The sequence below is a fragment of the Salmo salar genome, chromosome ssa24, assembly GCF_905237065.1.
Source record: "Salmo salar chromosome ssa24, Ssal_v3.1, whole genome shotgun sequence".
NCBI lineage: Eukaryota > Metazoa > Chordata > Actinopteri > Salmoniformes > Salmonidae > Salmo > Salmo salar.
In genome coordinates this window covers 42,815,347-42,834,454 of record NC_059465.1, presented here as the reverse complement: position 1 = coordinate 42,834,454, position 19,108 = coordinate 42,815,347, and positions in this window count along the sequence as shown.

Here is a 19,108-nt window from a genome sequence, read left to right as displayed (position 1 = left end):
ATGGAAAGACTTAGGGGAGGGATGAGGAAATGGGACAGACCATTGTGAAGAGGTTTAGGGGAGGGATGAGGAAATGGGACAGACCATTGTGAAGAGGTTTAGGGGAGGGATGAGGACATGGGACAGACCATTGTGAAGAGGTTTAGGGGAGGGATAAGGAAATGGGACAGACCATTGTGAAGAGGTTTAGGATAATGAAATGGGACAGACCAGTGAAGGGGTTTAGGGGAGGGATAAGGAAATGGGACAGACCATTGTGAAGAGGTTTAGGGGAGGGATATGGAAATGGGACAGACCATTGTGAAGAGGTTTAGGGGAGGGATAATGAAATGGGACAGACCATTGTGAAGAGGTTTAGGGGAGGGATAAGGAAATGGGACAGACCACTGTGAAGAGGTTTAGGGGAGGGATAAGGAAATGGGACAGACCACTGAAAGTGATAGAAGACAGGGGGGAAAGGAGGGGAGAGAGGTGGGAGAGGAGAGGGCAGGTGGCGGTTGGGTATAGGGCAGCTTATGGGGAGAGAGAGAGTCAGGGGGAAGAGAGGAGAGGGCAGGTGGCGGTTGGAGGGAGGGTAGAGGAGGGTGGGGGGGGTTGGGCTCCAGGCTCCAAGGGGTCTGTCGGTGCATCTGCCTGCGGCGGGTGGAGGTACTGGCGGACATCATTCCCACAGCTCCGTGTCAAGCCAGGATCATCGCACATGGTTATTGGGGGATCAGTGTGATCTGCTGTCGCTGATTTCAACGACATCTGTCCGTAAGGTGAGACAAGCTGTGACACTGAGCGGCCCAGACCAGACATGAAATCTTATTGTCAGCAGATTTCCAGCCATAATGGTTCAGTAAAGCTTCAGGGGCTATTATAACAGCAAAGTGTGATCTACCTTCAGATTGAGAACAAAGGGTTAAGGAAGGCTCTTCTCCATCTGCACAGAGAGACGAACTCAGGCTATATCTCAACTGTCCTTTATAGTGCCAATCGGCGTTAGACATCAATGGGAAACCTTGAGTAAACCACAAGTCTCTTGTTAGGACCTAGTTGATTATGTAGACACAAAACCTGCAAAGCTGCCAAAACCAAACATCCATTAACACTTTACTGACATGGAAAGTAAGACCAATGCTTTCCTAGTATCCAACTGACATTCTAGAATACATCTGACATTCTAGAATACAACTGGCATTCTATTATCCAACTGACATTCTAGAATAAAACTGGCATTCTAGAATATAACTGACATTCTAGAATACAACTGGCATTCTATTACCCAACTGACATTCTAGAATACAACTGGCATTCTATTACCCAACTGACATTCTAGAATATAACTGACATTCTAGAACACAACTGACATTCTAGAATACAACTGACATTCTAGAGTACAACTGACATTCTAGAATACAACTGACATTCTAGAATACAACTGACATTCTATTATCCAACTGACATTCTAGAATACATCTGAAATCATATTATCCAACTGACATTCTAGAATACAACTGACATTCTATTATCCAATTGACATTCTAGAATACATCTGACATTCTAGAATACATCTGACATTCTATAATACATTCTATTATCCATCTGACATTCTAGAATACAACTGACATTCTAGAATACAACTGACATTCTATTATTCCACTGACATTCCAGAATACAACTGACATTCTAGAATACAACTGACATTCTAGATTACAACTGACATTCCATCATCCAACTGACATTCTAGAATACAACGGACATGCTATTATCCAGCTGACATTCTAGAATACAACTGACATTCTAGAATACAACTGACATTCCATCATCCAACTGACATTCTAGAATACAACTGATAATCTATTATCCAACTGACATTCTATTATCCAACTGACATTCTAGAATACAACTGACATTCTAGAATATAACTAACATTCTATTATCCAACTGACATTCTAGATTACAACTGACATTCCATCATCCAACTGACATTCTAGATTACAACTGACATTCTAGAATACAACTGACATTCTAGAATACAACTGACATTCTATTATCCATCTGACATTCCATCATCCAACTGACATTCTATTATCCAACTGACATTCTAGAATACATCTGACATTCTATTATCCAACTGACATTCTAGAATACATCTGACATTCTAGAATACATCTGACATTCTATAATATATCTGACATTCTATTATCCAACTGACATTCTACAATACATCTGGCATTCTAGAATACATCTGACATTCTATTATCCCACAAGTGCAGAGTGAAAGGAGATAAGCAAGGTACAATAACACAGACAGAGAAAGTCATTTACACATATAATCCACTGATTGACCAGTGTCCTTTACTAAAACCAATATCGTCCCGGCTTCATAAAATGTATTAATATACACCCTCCACGGGAAAGTAATAATTCAGAACAGTGAGACGAGGATTACAAAATTCATTATGGTTTTCAGCGTGGCACAGCTTGTATACAATTACCTTTAAGACCCTCTGAGAGATACAAATCATTTCCTCAATATGGAAGACTAGGATACTCTATGTTTGTCTCAAATGACACCCTTTTCCCTATATAGTGTATACGACCATGTTCAAAGTAGTGCACTATATTGGGAATTTGGGACAGAGTCTTTGATTTGACCCTCATTGAGAGGGGATTGAGGCTCATGTAGAAATTCTCTCTTTCTAAGCTAAATCCTTTCCTTAATTTCATCTCAGAGACTTTAAGGAGAAATTCTTGAACATATGGCTGATAATATGCTGGTGATGACTGGGTAGCATAAGTCAGCCGGGGGACTAAACAGCAGGTTTTGGGATGAAATCTGTGATTAAACGTCATGTAGACTTTCACTAACCACCGGAGAAAATCCCTTGCTCCTCAGAGATTTCCTATTATGTTCTAAGAAAAAAAACAGATGTTAAAATTCATGCTGAAAATATAGAAGATGTGATAACACTACAGAATGTTCCTGTAATACAGGAAATGGTTGAAACCAGTTCAATATAACAATCAACACAACAGCTTTCTGGTTTAACACGTTACGTGACGTAACACATTCAGCAATATATTGAAATGTTCAATTGTACCTTTCCATTTTACCATTTTGAAGGATGCTCTTCATGGTATTGGCATCTGCTTGTAATGAGGAAGAAACTGCTAGGGCTATATGTTATAAGACTACAGGAGCGTTACATTGAGCAAATGTGGGTCAACAACCCTTTAAATAGACAGCTTTGAGTTGAGTGGGCTTCTTTTGCGCCCCTATTCTAAAACAAAAATGTTACATTTTGGTCATTTAGCAGACTCTCTTATCCAGAGTGACGTACAGTCAGTGCATTCAACTAAGGTAGACAAAATATATATATATATATACACTGCTCAAAAAAATAAAGGGAACACTAAAATAACACATCCTAGATCTGAATGAATGAAATAATCTTATTAAATACTTTTTTCTTTACATAGTTGAATGTGCTGACAACAAAATCACACAAAAATAATACATGGAAATCCAATTTATCAACCCATGGAGGTCTGGATTTGGAGTCACACTCAAAATTAAAGTAGAAAACCACACTACAGGCTGATCCAACTTTGATGTAATGTCCTGAAAACAAGTCAAAATGAGGCTCAGTAGTGTGTGTGGCCTCCACGTGCCTGTATGACCTCCCTACAACGCCTGGGCATGCTCCTGATGAGGTGGCGGATGGTCTCCTGAGGGATCTCCTCCCAGACCTGGACTAAAGCATCCTCCAACTCCTGGACAGTCTGTGGTGCAACGTGGCGTTGGTGGATGGAGCGAGACATGATGTCCAAGATGTGCTCAATTGGATTCAGGTCTGGGGAACGGGCGGGCCAGTCCATAGCATCAATGCCTTCCTCTTGCAGGAACTGCTGACACACTCCAGCCACATGAGGTCTAGCATTGTCTTGCATTAGGAGGAACCCATGGCCAACTGCACCAGCATATGGTCTCACAAGGGGTCTGAGGATCTCATCTCGGTACCTAATGGCAGTCAGGCTACCTCTGGCGAGCACATGGAGGGCTGTGCGGCCCCCCAAAGAAATGCCACCCCACACAATGACTGACCCACCGCCAAACCGGTCATGCTGGAGGATGTTGCAGGCAGCAGAACATTCTCCACGGCGTCTCCAGACTGTCACGTCTGTCACATGTGCTCAGTGTGAACCTGCTTTCATCTGTGAAGAGCACAGGGCGCCAGTGGCGAATTTGCCAATCTTGGTGTTCTCTGGCAAATGCCAAACGTCCTGCACGGTGTTGGGCTGTAAGCACAACCCCCACCTGTGGATGTCAGGCCCTCATACCAACCTCATGGAGTCTGTTTCTGACCATTTGAGCAGACACATGCACATTTGTGGCCTGCTGGAGGTCATTTTGCAGGGCTCTGGCAGTGCTCCTCCTGCTCCTCCTTGCACAAAGGCGGAGGTAGCGGTCCTGCTGCTGGGTTGTTGCCCTCCTACGGCCTCCTCCACGTCTCCTGATGTACTGGCCTGTCTCCTGGTAGCGCCTCCATGTTCTGGACACTACACTGACAGACACAGCAAACCTTCTTGCCACAGCTCGCATTGATGTGCCATCCTGGATGAGCTGCACTACCTGAGCCACTTGTGTGGGTTGTAGACTCCATCTCATGCTACCATTAGAGTGAAACCACTGCCAGCATTCAAATGTGACCAAAACATCAGCCAGGAAGCATAGGAACTGAGAAGTGGTCTGTGGTCCCCACCTGCAGAACCACTCCTTTATTGGGGGTGTCTTGCTAATTGCCTATAATTTCCACCTGTTGTCTATTCCATTTGCACAACAGCATGTGAAATGTATTGTCAATCAGTGTTGCTTCCTAAGTGGACAGTTTGATTTCACAGAAGTGTGATTGACTTGGAGTTACATTGTGTTGTTTAAGTGTTCCCTTTATTTTTTTGAGCAGTGTATATATATATATATATATCACAGTCAGAACAAGTAAAATGTTTCTGTAACCGTCATGTGATCGAGAACCAGTTTCTTTAAATTTGTGGGAACAGTTCATCACATCATATTCTAATTGTCAACATTTAATCAGTGTCTGTTTTTTTTTCTTCTTCTTACTACTGACCAATATCTCCTCTAAATCCACGTTACAAAATGTTGTCGACAATGTTAGATGGAAACTGTGTGAGTATGAATTAGATTTATAGCCAGCTCTGGCTCTGGGGTGGCAGGTAGCCTAGTGGTTAGAGCGATGGGCCAGTAACCAAAAGGTTGCTAGATCAAATCCCTGAGCTGACAAGGTAAAAATCTGTCATTCTGCCCCTGATCAAGGCAGTTAACCCAGGCTGTCATTGTGAATAAGAATTTGTTCGCAACTGGCTTGCCTAGTTAAATAAAACAGATTTGATTCATAAAGCCATGCAATTAACAGACTGAATGGTGATTTAAAGATGTGATGAGCATGTTTGAGTTTAGAGAAGAGATAGTAGAATAGAGAATATCCATGTTCGCCAGTCTGGATGCACCTAACACACCCAACCGCGTTGTAAAGAGTTTAGCTTGTTAGCAAATGGAGGTTCAAATGATATTCATCTCAGCACTGTACTGTGAAGAAGAGAGATTCAATAAATTACAGTAATGACTGTCTATACTAGCATTGGTTTACAGATTATTACACAGTTTTAATTAGTATGTAAATGTATGTCTTTATGATTGCTTTTCCACTTTCTTCATTACATTTCATCTCTCTAAATATCCTTCACAGATAGATCGAATTCATGTCGTCAGACCTGTAAAAGGGCTCATAATGTATTCCTTTTGTAAATTAATTTCAAAAGCTTTCTCATCAATCAAAAAGAAATGCACAATTATGTTTATAACATAATTATCTTAGTTATAGCCTACATTTGTCTGTAGTCATCTTCATTGTGAATTTCCATGGAACTTTTGGTGCCTTGAAGAAGTATTCAGCCCCCAACACTTCTCACACATTTTGTTGTCTTCGATTTAGAATTTGAAATATCTTAAATTAGGATTTTTACAACTGATCTACAAAAATAAACATTCCAAAAGCTTTCAACAATTTACTAAAAAATGAAAAAAATGGAAATTATCAGATTAAAAAAAGTATTCATACCCTTTGTAATTGCAAGCCTAAATTTTCTCAGGTGCAATATATTACCTCAACAAGTCACACAATTTGTTGATGGACTCCACCTGTGTTAGAAATTAGTGGATCCCCTACTTTAAATGAATCTGTGAGGATAGATACCGCTCTGTCTGTATGGTCCCACGGTATGGAGACCTTCAATAGAAAGAATCAAAATGAAGACAAAAGACAAAACACAAATCTGGGGAAGGGTAACAAAAAAAACATTTCAAAGGGCATTGAACATCCCTCGGAGCTCAGTACAAAAGTGGAAGTGGAAATAAGTGGAAGTGGAAGTGGAAATAAAAGTGGAAGTGGAAATAAAATATGAAACTATCACCACACTGCCTATATCAGGACTCCCCTCTAAGCTTAGTTGCCAGACAAGAAGGACACTTCTTAGTGAAGTTACAATGAGGCCAACTGTGACTTTGAATGTGTTACAGAAGTCAGTGGCTGCAATGGACGATGATGTTCAAGTATCAACAATCTTCAAGTCATTCCACAAAAAGGGCCTGTATAGGAGAGTGTCAAGGAAGAAGCCCTGGCCTCAAAGAGAAGCCCTGCCCTCAAAGAGAAGCCCTGCCTTGAAAGAAGCCCTGCCCTCAAAGAAGCCCTGCCCTGAAAGAGTTCTCAAAACGTCACCTGGAAGACAGAGCAGTTATGTGGCAAAACGTCTTGTGGTCTGATGAAACATAAGTGGAACTTTTTTGACCTGAACACTAAGTGGTCTGTGTGGCGTACAAATTAAACAATGCACACCAGCAAGGTAACAACATCCCCACCGTAAAGTATGGCAGGGGGTGGGGGGGTTTCATCATGTTATGGGGATGATTGTCAACAGCAGTGGCTGGCAATATTATCAGGATAGATGGAAAGATGAACGGGGAAAAAAATTAAACAAAAAACAACAAACCAAAAAAAATCCAACAGCGGAAGAAGTTTGTCTTTCAACGAGACACAGATATAAAGCTACCAGATCGACATTGGAGTGGATTTCTGAACAGACTGGTGGGCTTAACATGAACAAACAGTGTTACCGTAAAACCCATCAACAATTTGTGGCAAGACTTCAACATTTCTGTCCATCGTCATTTTCCCCCAACTCATTTGACACAGCTTGAGGAATTTTACAAGGAGGAATGGGCTAAATATTGCTCCATCATGGTGTGTAAAGTTAATAGAGACTTATCTGAAAAGACTGATGTATGTAATAGCTGCCAGAGGAGTATTGACCCAAGTATTTTTTTATTGCATTATTTTATTGGTTACTGAATTTTTCTTTCTTTTTGGGGGGGGAAGAATGTGAGAATGTGTGACTCCCCAATCTAACACATTGCATTCGCAGGCTGTGAGACACTTAAATGTGAGGAAAAAAAGGGATGGGGACCGAATACTTTTCATGGCACTGTGTATTATCTTCAAACAGGGTTAATAATAAAACCCTAAACATATTATAATTTGTGGTCTGGACATTCCATCCTACCATACCCCACTCTATCCTTACCCTACCTTAGGATAGAGAAGGGTAGAGTAGGGTAAGATAGGGTAGGATAGAGTAGGGTAGAGAAGGGTAAGATAGGGTAGGATAGAGTAGGGTAGAGAAGGGTAGAGGAGGGTAGGAAAGAGTTGGGTAGAGTAGGGCAGGGTAGAGTAGGCTTAAGTAGAATAAGGTAGGGCAGAGGAGGGTAGGTTGATGTAGAGGAGGGTAGGATAGGGTAGAGGAGAGTAGGATAGAGGAGGTTAGGATAGAGTAGGGTAGAGGAGGGTAGGCTGGTGTAGGGTAGAGTAGGGTAGGATGGTGTAGGGTAGAGTAGGGTAGGATGGTGTAGGGTAGGGTAGCTAAGGATGGTGTAGCATGGTGTAGGGTAGAGGAGGGTAGGATGGTGTAGGGTAGAGGAGGGTAGGATGGTGTAGGGTAGAGTAGGGTAGGATGGTGTAGAGTAGCTAAGGATGGTGTAGGTTAGGATAGGGTAGGGTTGTGGTGGATAGGATAGGGTATGGAAGGATAGGATAGTGTAGGGTAGAGAACGATAGGGTAGGGTAGTATATGATAGGGTAGGATAGAGCTGGGCAGGATAGGGTAGGGTAGAGGTGGGTAGATTACGGTAGGATAGTGTATGCTAGTATAGGATAGGATAGTGTAGGGTAGAGGTGGATAGGGTAGAATAGGATAGGATAGAGGTGGATAGGGTAGTATAGGATAGGATAGGGTAGGGTTGTGGTGGATAGGATAGGATAGGGTAGGGTTGAGGTGGATAGGATAGGATAGGGTATGGTAGGATAGGATAGTGTAGGGTAGAGGTGGATAGGGTAGGGTAGGATAGGATAGGGTAGGGTTGGATAGGATAGGATAGGATAGGGTATGGTGGTATAGGATAGGATAGTGTAGGGTAGGGGTGGAAAGGGTAGGGTAGTATAGGATTGGATAGGGTAGAGCTGGGCAGGATAGGGTAGGGTAGAGGTGGGTAGCAATTACACACAATTTGCAATGTCTTATATGTGTTGACATGATATCTGAGTGACTCAAATGAATCCTTACGAGTCTATTGAAACAACCGTGTGTAAATCTAATTAAAAAAACTCACCGCCATAATCCATTCTCCGTTTTGCACTACGACCCCCTGACGTCGGTAACGCTGATGTGCCAACTTCTGTCTGTAGCGTCTGAACCGTTTGAGCTACAGACTAATACGAACCCACTATGGAAAGGGGAGACTCTGGTGAACACGATGGTGTTCTTCGTTTTGTCACAGGACTCGTCTGAAGGTAGCTCATACAAAATAAATCAAAGTGTGGAGGTAGTTTTTTTCCCCCAAAAAATAAGGGTTTAAAATGTATGGGTAAAAAAAGAAGATCTTTCCTGAGCGTTCTTTATATCTCCTAGATCTTCAAGACTTTATTCCTTAAGATGTATTTATTTACTGTCTTTTTTTTAAAACATTTATGAAGGTGTTGTTCAATGCGTTTCTATGGACCATAGTGATAAAGGCCAAATTCAATATGTTATCAAATAATAAAAAAGAAAATTGTTAATACCTAAAGGGGTCCTAAAATTAAAAATCAAATAGCTAAATGATAAATGGTATGACCATCTTAAAACAATTCAATATGTTAGCTTAATACCCACCCACCACGTTATTTATCTAGCTAAATAACGTAACCTATTTATATTGTATTTATTTGTTATTTTTAATCCCAGGCCCCCATTCCCACATGAGGCCATTTGCCTTTTGGTAGGCCGTCAATGTAAATAAGAATTTGTTCTTAACTGACTTTCCTAGTTAAAAAAAAGGTTAAATAAAAAAATTCATAAATAAATAAAAAGCTGACATGGGCTAGTTGATCTGGGTGGACCATTCTGACAGGTTATAAATACAAAAATAAAAAACAAAAATAGCTTATTTACATAAGTATTCAGACCCTTTGCTGTGAGACTCAAAATTGAGCTCAAGTGCATCCTGTTTCCACGGATCATCCTTGAGATGTTTCTACAACTTGATTGGAGTCCATCTGTGGTAAATTCTATTTATTGGACATGATTAGGGAAGGCGCACACCTGTCTATATAAGGTCTCACAGTTGATAGTGCATGTCAGAGCAAAAACCAAGCCATGAGGTCGAATGAATTGTCTGAGACAGGATTGTGTCAAGGCACAGATCTGTGGAAGGGTACCAGCATTGAAGGTCACCAAGAACACAGTGGCCTCCTTCATTCTTAAATGGAAGAAGTTTGGAACCACCAAGACTCTTCCTGGAGCTGGCCGCCCGGCCAAACTGAGCAATCGGGGGAGAAGGGCCTTGGTCAGGGAGGTGACCAAGAACCCGATGGTCACTCTGACAGAGCTCTAGACTTCCTCTGTGGAGATGGGAGAACCTTCCAGAAGGACAACAATCTCTGCAGCATTCCAACAATCAGGTCTTTATGGTAGAGTGGCCAGCCGGAAGCCAAAAGGCACCTAAAGACACTCAGACAATGAGAAACAAGATTTTCTGGTCTGATGAAACAAGATTCAACTCTTTGGCCTGAACGCCAAGCGTCACCTCTGTGGGAAACCTGGCACCATCCCTTCGGTGAAGCATGGTGGTGGAAGCATCATGCTGTGGGGATGTTTTTCAGCGGTAGGGACTGGAAGACTAGTCAGGATCGAGGCAAAGATGAACGGAGCAAAGTACAGAGAGATTCTTGATGAAAACCTGCTCCAGAGCGCTCAGGACCTCAGACTGGGACAAGGTTCACCTTCCAACAGGACAACGACCCTAAGCACACAGCCAAAATAATGCAGGAGTGGCTTCAGGACAAGTCTCTGAATGTTCTTGAATGGCCCAGCCAGAGCACGGACTTGAAATAGCTGTGCAGCAACGCTTGTCATCCAACCTGACAGAGCTTGAGAGGATCTGCAGAGAAGAATGAAAGAAACTCCCCAAATACAGATGTGCCAAGCTTGTAGCGTCTTACCCAAGAATATTTGAGGCTGTAATTGCTGCCAAAGGTGCTTCAACAAATTACTGAGTATAGAGTCTGAATACTTAAGCAAGTGTGATATTTCTGTGTTAAGTATTTTATAAAATAACAAACCTAAGAAAAATGTTAAAAAGTCAAGGGGTCTGAATACATTCCGAAGGCAGTAGCTCTCTAAGGTCAGCAATAACTGACATGCCAAGACGAAAACTGCTGATGCACTACCCATTTTCAACATTGCACCTTGTGGATTCTACAATTACTTTGAAGAGTTTGTTCAAATCCTGACTGAGTTCCTAAAGCCCAACTAAGTTCCCCCTCCCACAGTTTGGGAACCACTGCCCTATCCTACTGCAACATCTGGAGAAGCCAGAGTAGAAACATGTTGAGCAATTTCTGTCAACGTTCCGTGATGTTACAGGAAGGAATACGCTTTTACTGTACAGGGAGAGCAGTTGTTTGTTAGCTGTCTGTGTATCGTTTATTTATTTTTCTATTATCATTTTGATACTGTTTAATACCTTATAATCCAGGGTCCAAGCTATGCTATGAATTAATGTCCTTACACTCACAGTAGGACTCCAAATAAATGAAGCCACAGTTAGTTCCTCAAAATAAATAAAGGAAGCCACAGTTAGTTCCTCAAAATAAATAAAGGAAGCCACAGTTAGTTCCTCAAAATAAATAAAGGAAGCCACAGTTAGTTCCTCAAAATAAATAAAGGAAGCCACAGTTAGTTCCTCAAAATAATATTTTACATTTACGTGACCTTTTAGTAATTTTGCAGAGGTTCTTCTCTGGAGCAACTAACAGTATAATTTTAATATTTATAATGAATATAACGTTAATAAAATGTCTTATCAGCCTGCAGGGGCTGCATGCGTTTCCAACCGAGTGTCTGCTATCAAAGCATTGCTTTGTTTTTAATCACGCCCAAGACTAATAACACCGTAGAGAGTAATTTAGTGGCGACGGCGTCCTAAAAACAAGATGACATAGTGGCGGGTCGGCTGTTATAACCTTCTGTCCAATTACAACCCACCATGATACACAAACACACACACACACACACACACACACACACACACACACACACACACACACACACACACACACACACCCATCCCCCCCCACACACACACACACACACACACACACACACACACACACACACACACACACACACACACACACACACACACACACACACACACACACACACACCCATCCCAACACACAACCTTCTACACACACACACACACACACACACACACACACACACACACACACACACACACACACACACACACACACACACACACACACACACACACACCATCCCCACACGAACACACAGCCCTCCGAGCTACAGTAGGTTGTGTGAGGCAGCTGCCAACATCTGTCACAGGTTTCTATGAACAGCTCTGTTCTCTGAACTCCTGTTTCTAGGTAGACAGGTAGTCAGACTGCCTCTTCTAGTTCGTCTGTGTGTGTGTGTGAATGCATGTGTGTGTCTGTGTGTGTGTGTGTGTGTGTGTGTGTGTGTGTGTGTGTGTGTGTGTGTGTGTGTGTGTGTGTGTGTGTGTGTGTGTGTGTGTGTGTGTGTGTGTGTGTGTGTGTGTGTGTGTGTGTGTGTGTGTGTGTGTGTGTGTGTGTGTGTGTGTGTGTGTGTGTGTGTGTGTGTTTGGACTGACTATACGGATCAGACCTGAAGAGTGTCGTAGTCTGAGGGCGCCTGGGGAAAAGGGACGTTAAACTAATGTTTGGAGTCGGCGGTGGCACTAGGCTGGCAGGCAGGCAGTTCGACAGCTGTGGCCAGGGAGCAGGTGACATCGGGGGGGCAGAGAGAGGGCCCCACATCCCCCTGACATCCACCGTTAGGAGACCAGACAGTCTTCATAAATAATCTTCCAACAATCTGCCTCTCTCTCTCTCTCTCTCTCTCTCTCTCTCTCTCTCTCTCTCTCTCTCTCTCTCTCTCTACCCCAACCACAACTCCCTTATTGTAAATTAGTTTTAAAGGCCCAAATCAAACATCTGTCACATTAGAATATACAAATTAATTATGCAGCTTCTCCCCATCAAGTATCGTATAACAATGTTGTAAGCCAAGCCTCGAGCCGCAAGGCTTCAGAGAGGAACAGAGAGGAACAGAGAGGAACAGAGAGGAACAGAGAGGAACCCGAGAAAGGCTTTCATATTATATTTTAGTTTATTTCAGATGAATCGTCGCTTTACAACAATAAAAAAACCAAAGGAGTTTGATTAGCTTTGTTTAGTATCATTTCAGCCTTTCATATTCAGACAGCTTTACAAAGATTATTTTCGTAGCCGCTCAAAACCATCAAATATTATTATGACAGACTTCTGTTTCATCATAAATCACATCAATGAAAAGTTCAGTGAATTCCATTTATTTATTTATTTTCTTCTTTCAAAGCCTTCTCCAAAACTTGAACAGCCCAGCAAGTTTTCTCCTGCCTGGGAAAGGTGTGTGGAGGTGTTCGGGGGAGGGGATCTTTGGGGTTCACCAGACAATCCTGTCTCATATCCTCCATCCTGTCATTGTGAATAAGAATTTGTTCTTAACTGACTTGTCTAGTTAAATAAAGGTTAATTAAGTAAAAATAAAAAATAAATCCCAAGGAGTGAAAATGCGGTGTAGATATTAGGGGGTGGGGGTTCTTTATTTAAACTGATTTCCTGCAATTATACACAGTTTTATATAATTTATTATGCCTATTTTGAGGGGCTTCTAGAGGGGTATTTTGATGGGTATTTTAAAAAATAGTAAAAAACTCCCCGTACGGCTAAATTCCTGCATTTCAACACATTTTGCCATAGGGCGGAAAGAAAATGTTGCAGTTTTAAAGTAAATGTTTAGTGAAAATCTCATGGACTACAAGAAATGGAGGGCCCGAGCATGCCCCATTCACATCGACGGGGCAGTAGTGGAGCGGGTCGAGAACTTTAAGTTCCACGGTGTCCACATCACTTAGGATCTATCATGGTCCACACACACCAACACAGTCGTGAATAGGGCAAAACAATGCCGTTTCCCCCTCAGGAGACTGATAAGGTTTGGCTGGGTCCCCAGATCCTCAAAAAGTTATACAGCTGCACCATCAAGAGCATCCTGACTGGGTGCATCGCCGCCTGGTTTGGCAACTGCTCGGCACTCGGCCTTAAGGCTCTTCAGAGGGTTGTGCGTACGACCCAGTACATCACTGGGGCAAAGATTCCTGCCATTCAGGACCTAGATACTAGGCAGTGTCAGAGGAAGGCCCCCAAAAATGTCAAAGGCTACAGTCACCCAAGTCAAAGACTTTTCTCTCTGCTACCACATGGCAAGCGGTACCAGAGTGCCAAGTCTAGGTCCAAAAGGCTCCTTAACAGCTTCTACCCCCAAGCCATAAGACTGCAGGAACAATTAATCAAATGGCCACCCAGTCTATTTATATTGACCTCCACCCCTTTGTTTTGTACACTGCTGCTACTCGCATTTTATTATCTATGCATAGTTACTTTACCCCTACCTACATTTACAAATTACCTCGACTATTTTATTATGTTACTTTTTTTTACATTATTTGAATTAGTAAATATTTTCTTAAAACTGCATTGTTGGTTAAGGGTTTGTAAGTAAGCATTTTTCACAGTAAGGTCTAAACCTGTTGTATTAGGCGCATGTGACAAATACAAATTGATTTCATTTTCAAATAGATTCACTGTTGCTATTGAAGTCATTCCAAAAGGTAGGTTTAACAGAGCAAATGAAAATGTAACTTCATAAGTCATATATCACCAATAATACTATTTAGGCCTGTATAGAATTTACCAAGTCATCAACAGCTATTGTTTCAATTCATCCCAGGGTTAAACTACAAATAGACTATAAGTATATTGTTTCAATTCATCCCAGGGTTAAACTACAAATAGACTATACAGGGTTTCAGGCTCTGGTTGATTTCAAATGGAATCTTCATGTTAATAGTTCATATATTGGATTCAAGTCTCCATCTCAACCAAAAATATACATTAAAGAATAGGAATAAATGAAATAAGCCATTCCTGTTGTTTAACTTTGATTCTTGGTTGAGATGGAGACGTGAATCCAACATATCAGCTATTAATTTTGTAGGCAAACTAGGAATTTGTTGACAAACAAACACAATTCAATATACATTTTGTAGGTAAATAGCCTGTTAACTTGTCGACATCTCAACCAAGAATCAAAGTTAGCTGTTGATGACTTGGTAAATTCTATACAGGCCTAAATAGTATTATTGGTGATATATGACTTATGAAGTATGGCTACATTTTCATTCGTTTTTTTTTGTCATTGGAAATTGGTAATGCTTTTAGATGGTTGAAAGCATTGTAATAACACATTGGGAATTCAACAAACTTCAGGCTGTCTTTTTTTTTTTTTTTTTATGGGTGCGAATAAAGGTTGAAATCTCACTGAGTAACGTCTCAACCAAATTTTACCCACGTTGAAATGACGTGGCATACCCAGTGGGCGATGATTAGTCTTTATTTTTTTTTTGTTACAGGCTTTGGTTTTCAATTTCGAGGTTGTTTCTATTTGGATGTTTTGCACCTGTGACCTCGTTAGTCAGTCGTTAGTTTCACCTGTGCCGGCACAGCGGATATTTAAAAGAGCCGCAGAGCCAATTCTCCATTGGGCAGGAGAGATGTTGGAAGAGCTAGACCGCTGTTTAAGTCTCCCTCATTGAGTTTGTTAAAAAAAAAATAAAAAGCTTGTATCTTGTCTCCCTTTGGTTAGTTCTACTTGCGTTTCTCTCCAGATTATAAATTGGTGTGGCATTTTTATTATCGCCTGCCTTTTCCGTGTGCATTCATGTTGGCTGTGTTTTAGGACCCTTTTTTGTTGTTGTTGCTAGTCAACTTTCACTGGACACCCCCCCCCCATGAGTGTCTTTCAGAGCCGCTCATAAAACCCCACCTGTTTAGTTTGGGTTCTTGTCCATGGCTCATTTGTTAGCTCCCTCTTTGGTGAGCAACAACGTCATGAGTTTGTCTTAGTGGGGACGTAATAATTATGTAGAGTAATGATGCATTATGTAATTAAATCTTCACTCATTATTCGCTCAAATGAGGTATAAACATTGGATTTATTTTGTAAATTCCAATCAGTTGGGGATTCACTACAGGCAGATGGTGGTCTCTATAACACGTAAAACCTCTTCAGTGTCCTGTTATTATAGCAATTGTAAATGCATCTAGTATTCATACAGTGGCTATCTACAAGAATACAACTGTTTTCCTTTTTGTAGATGGCTATCGTAAAGGTTACGGTAAAGGCTAAGGGGTGGTGGGTAGTTGGCTCAACACGTTGTGGATAGTTAGTTGACCATATAAACCATCTGTAAAGGGACTCTTTAAATAAAGTGCTACATCTATGTCAAATTGAGTCAACGACCGCAGCATGGCACTTGGCTCTGTAGATAGCATAATTAGCATGTTGGACTGAGTTTCAGCATTAACAACATCAACAACAAAACAAAAAAAAAACAGTTCAACGTCCTTCTGCTGTCACTTGGTTTGATCTCATATCAGGAGAGGCTCACCGTGTCTTTTCATGGCTCTGTCGTCACCCTCTTCACTATATAGTGCACTTCTTTTGACCAGGACCAGCTGGTAAAACACCGGGACGGTGATTTAGGACATAACCAAATGGCACCCTATTCCCTATTATAGTGCACTACATTTGACCAGGGTCCATATGACTCTGGTCAAAAGTAATGCACTATAATAGGAAATAGGGTGGGGATTTGGGATGTACACTTACCATGCATTAAATGGTTCTGCCACCACGCTCTTCTCTCCCTCAATTTTTTAAGTAAATATTGGCAGAGAATGAGACAAAATGTCTGCCATCAGAGCCGTGAGCGAGAAGAGCTTTGGTTAATTTACCCCTGAAAGGAGAGGGCCTCTCTAAGTGTTCTGACTAGATTATTTGTGTCCAGAATCGGGCGCCATGACTAAATTATTAACTGTGTATTTCATAATGTTAGTGACAATATGTTAACGTGTGTTTTTTTTTTGTCTTCCTTCCACCCGCCGTGAACAGATGGGTCCTTTTACTTTATTTTCCACATCAAGTATGATTATTTCTTTGTGCCAAAAGCCACCTGCCGTTCCCTGGTCTCTGGTCTAATTATGTATGTTGCTAACACACAGCGGGACGCGCTATCTGTTGGATGGTGTCTTAATAAAGGAAGGCACATCAACATATTGACATCATGTTCAAGGGGAAAATGTATCATCACGGAAGAAAGGAGGGAGGGAGGGAGGGAGGGAGGGAGGGAGGGAGGGAGGGAGGGAGGGAGGGAGGGAGGGAGGGAGGGAGGGAGGAGCTGGAGCATTGCAGCTAGGCCGCGTGCCAACATCTCTAAATTTGACCTCCTTTTGTCTCCATATGAGTTCTCTCTTTCTCTCTGTATCTCTCTCTCTCTCTCTGTATCCCTCTCTCGCTCTCGTTCTCTCTCTCTCGCTGTATCTTTCTATCTTTCTCGTTCTCTCTCTCTCTGTATCTCTCTCTCTCTCTGTATCCCTCTCTCGCTCTCGTTCTCTCTCTCGCTGTATCTTTCTCTCTTTCTCGTTCTCTCTCTCTCTGTATCTCTCTCTCTCTCTCTCTCTGTATCCCTCTCTCGCTCTCGTTCTCTCTCTCGCTGTATCTTTCTCTCTTTCTCGTTCTCTCTCTCTCTCTGTATCTCTCTCTCTCTCTCTCTCTCTGTATCCCTCTCTCGCTCTCGTTCTCTCTCTTGCTGTATCTTTCTCTCTTTCTCGTTCTCTCTCTCTCTCTGTATCTCTCTCTCTCTCTCTCTGTATCCCTCTCTCGCTCTCGTTCTCTCTCTCGCTGTATCTTTCTCTCTTTCTCGTTCTCTCTCTCTCTCTCTGTATCTCTCTCTCTCTGTATCCCTCTCTCGCTCTCGTTCTCTCTCTCTCGCTGTATCTTTCTATCTTTCTCGTTCTCTCTCTCTCTCTGTATCTCTCTCTCTCTCATTCTCTCCCTCTCCTACACTAGGGACTTCAGAAGCACGTGATGATAATTGGTTAATAGCCTATTAAAAAGTCAAATAAGAGAGAAGTCATTAACATTGAGACAGCAGACCCTGAACCAGATGATTTTCAGCTCAGTGTGACAGAGAAGCAGGCACGTGCACAGACAGGGCTCTATCTGTGTAGAGCACATGCCCCTTCGCCCTTCCAGTCTCCAAAGTGCCCTTTTGGGTGGTGGTATAAACCCCCGCCCCCCCAAAAAATAAATGTTGGTATAAATGTTTTGTTTTTTGTTGTTCTGAACCCACTCCCCGCAAGAAGCCGTTAGTAGTCATCATCTGCCCTGTACGGAGCTCGCGCCCGGTATCCAAACACGCACGACTTGAGAGCTGGTTACCAGTCGAGTCAAGTGTATAGCTAGCTACCTAGCTAGTTTAAAATAGAAACACCAGAGCAGCATAACGTGAGTGACCTGCTAACTTGCTGATTTACATCATCAATATTTGGTCTGGTTGGCTGAAAGGCTTACGCAAAACAGAGAGAGAGAGAGGAGTGACTGCATCACCGACCCTCAGACTCAACTCCATCCTATCTTCAGCCGGGACTTGCGCATGTGTCAGGGAAGCAACAAACCCAGGTAGCCAATAGCTAGATAGCCACCATACAAAGTTAGCCTCACAATCTACTAGCTAGCTAGCCTCCATATAACGTTAGCCCCACTAGCTACTAGGTAGCTAGCCACCATATAAAGTTAGCCCCACTAGCTACGAGCTAGCTAGCCACCATATAAAGTGAGCCCCACAAGCTACTAGCCAGCTAGCCACCATATAAAGTTAGCCCCACTAGCTACTATCAAGCTTGCCACCATATAAAGTTAGCCCCACAAGATACTAACTAGCTAGCCACCATATAAAGTTAGCCCTACAAGCTACTAGCCAGCTAACCACCATATAAAGTTAGCCTACTGAAATAGCCCCACAAGCTACTAGCCAGCTAGCCACCATATAAAGTTAGCCCCACTAGCTACTATTAAGCTAGCCACCATATAAAGTTATCCCCACAAGCTACTAACTAGCTAGCCACCATATAAAGTTAGCCCTACAAGCTACTAGCCAGCGATGCATCATGCATATGAAATGGCGTATGCTCATTGTCATGTCTATGATGATACATTATTTGCCTACACAATAAATATACACAATAAATATTATAATTCTGTTAAGCTAAGTAATACATGCGTAATAGATATGCAGTGTATGACTACAGAGTTATTATGAAATATCAAGCAAAAAACGTTTAAATTACATAAAATTATACTATGAAGTTAAGATTATGGATAATTAGATTGTGAAGTTGTTAAGAGCATTTGCGATAAATCACTAATCTACTAATCTACACTGCACAAAAATATAAATGCAACATGGAACAATTTCAAAGATTTTACTGAGTCCACATAAGTAAATCAGTCAGTAGAA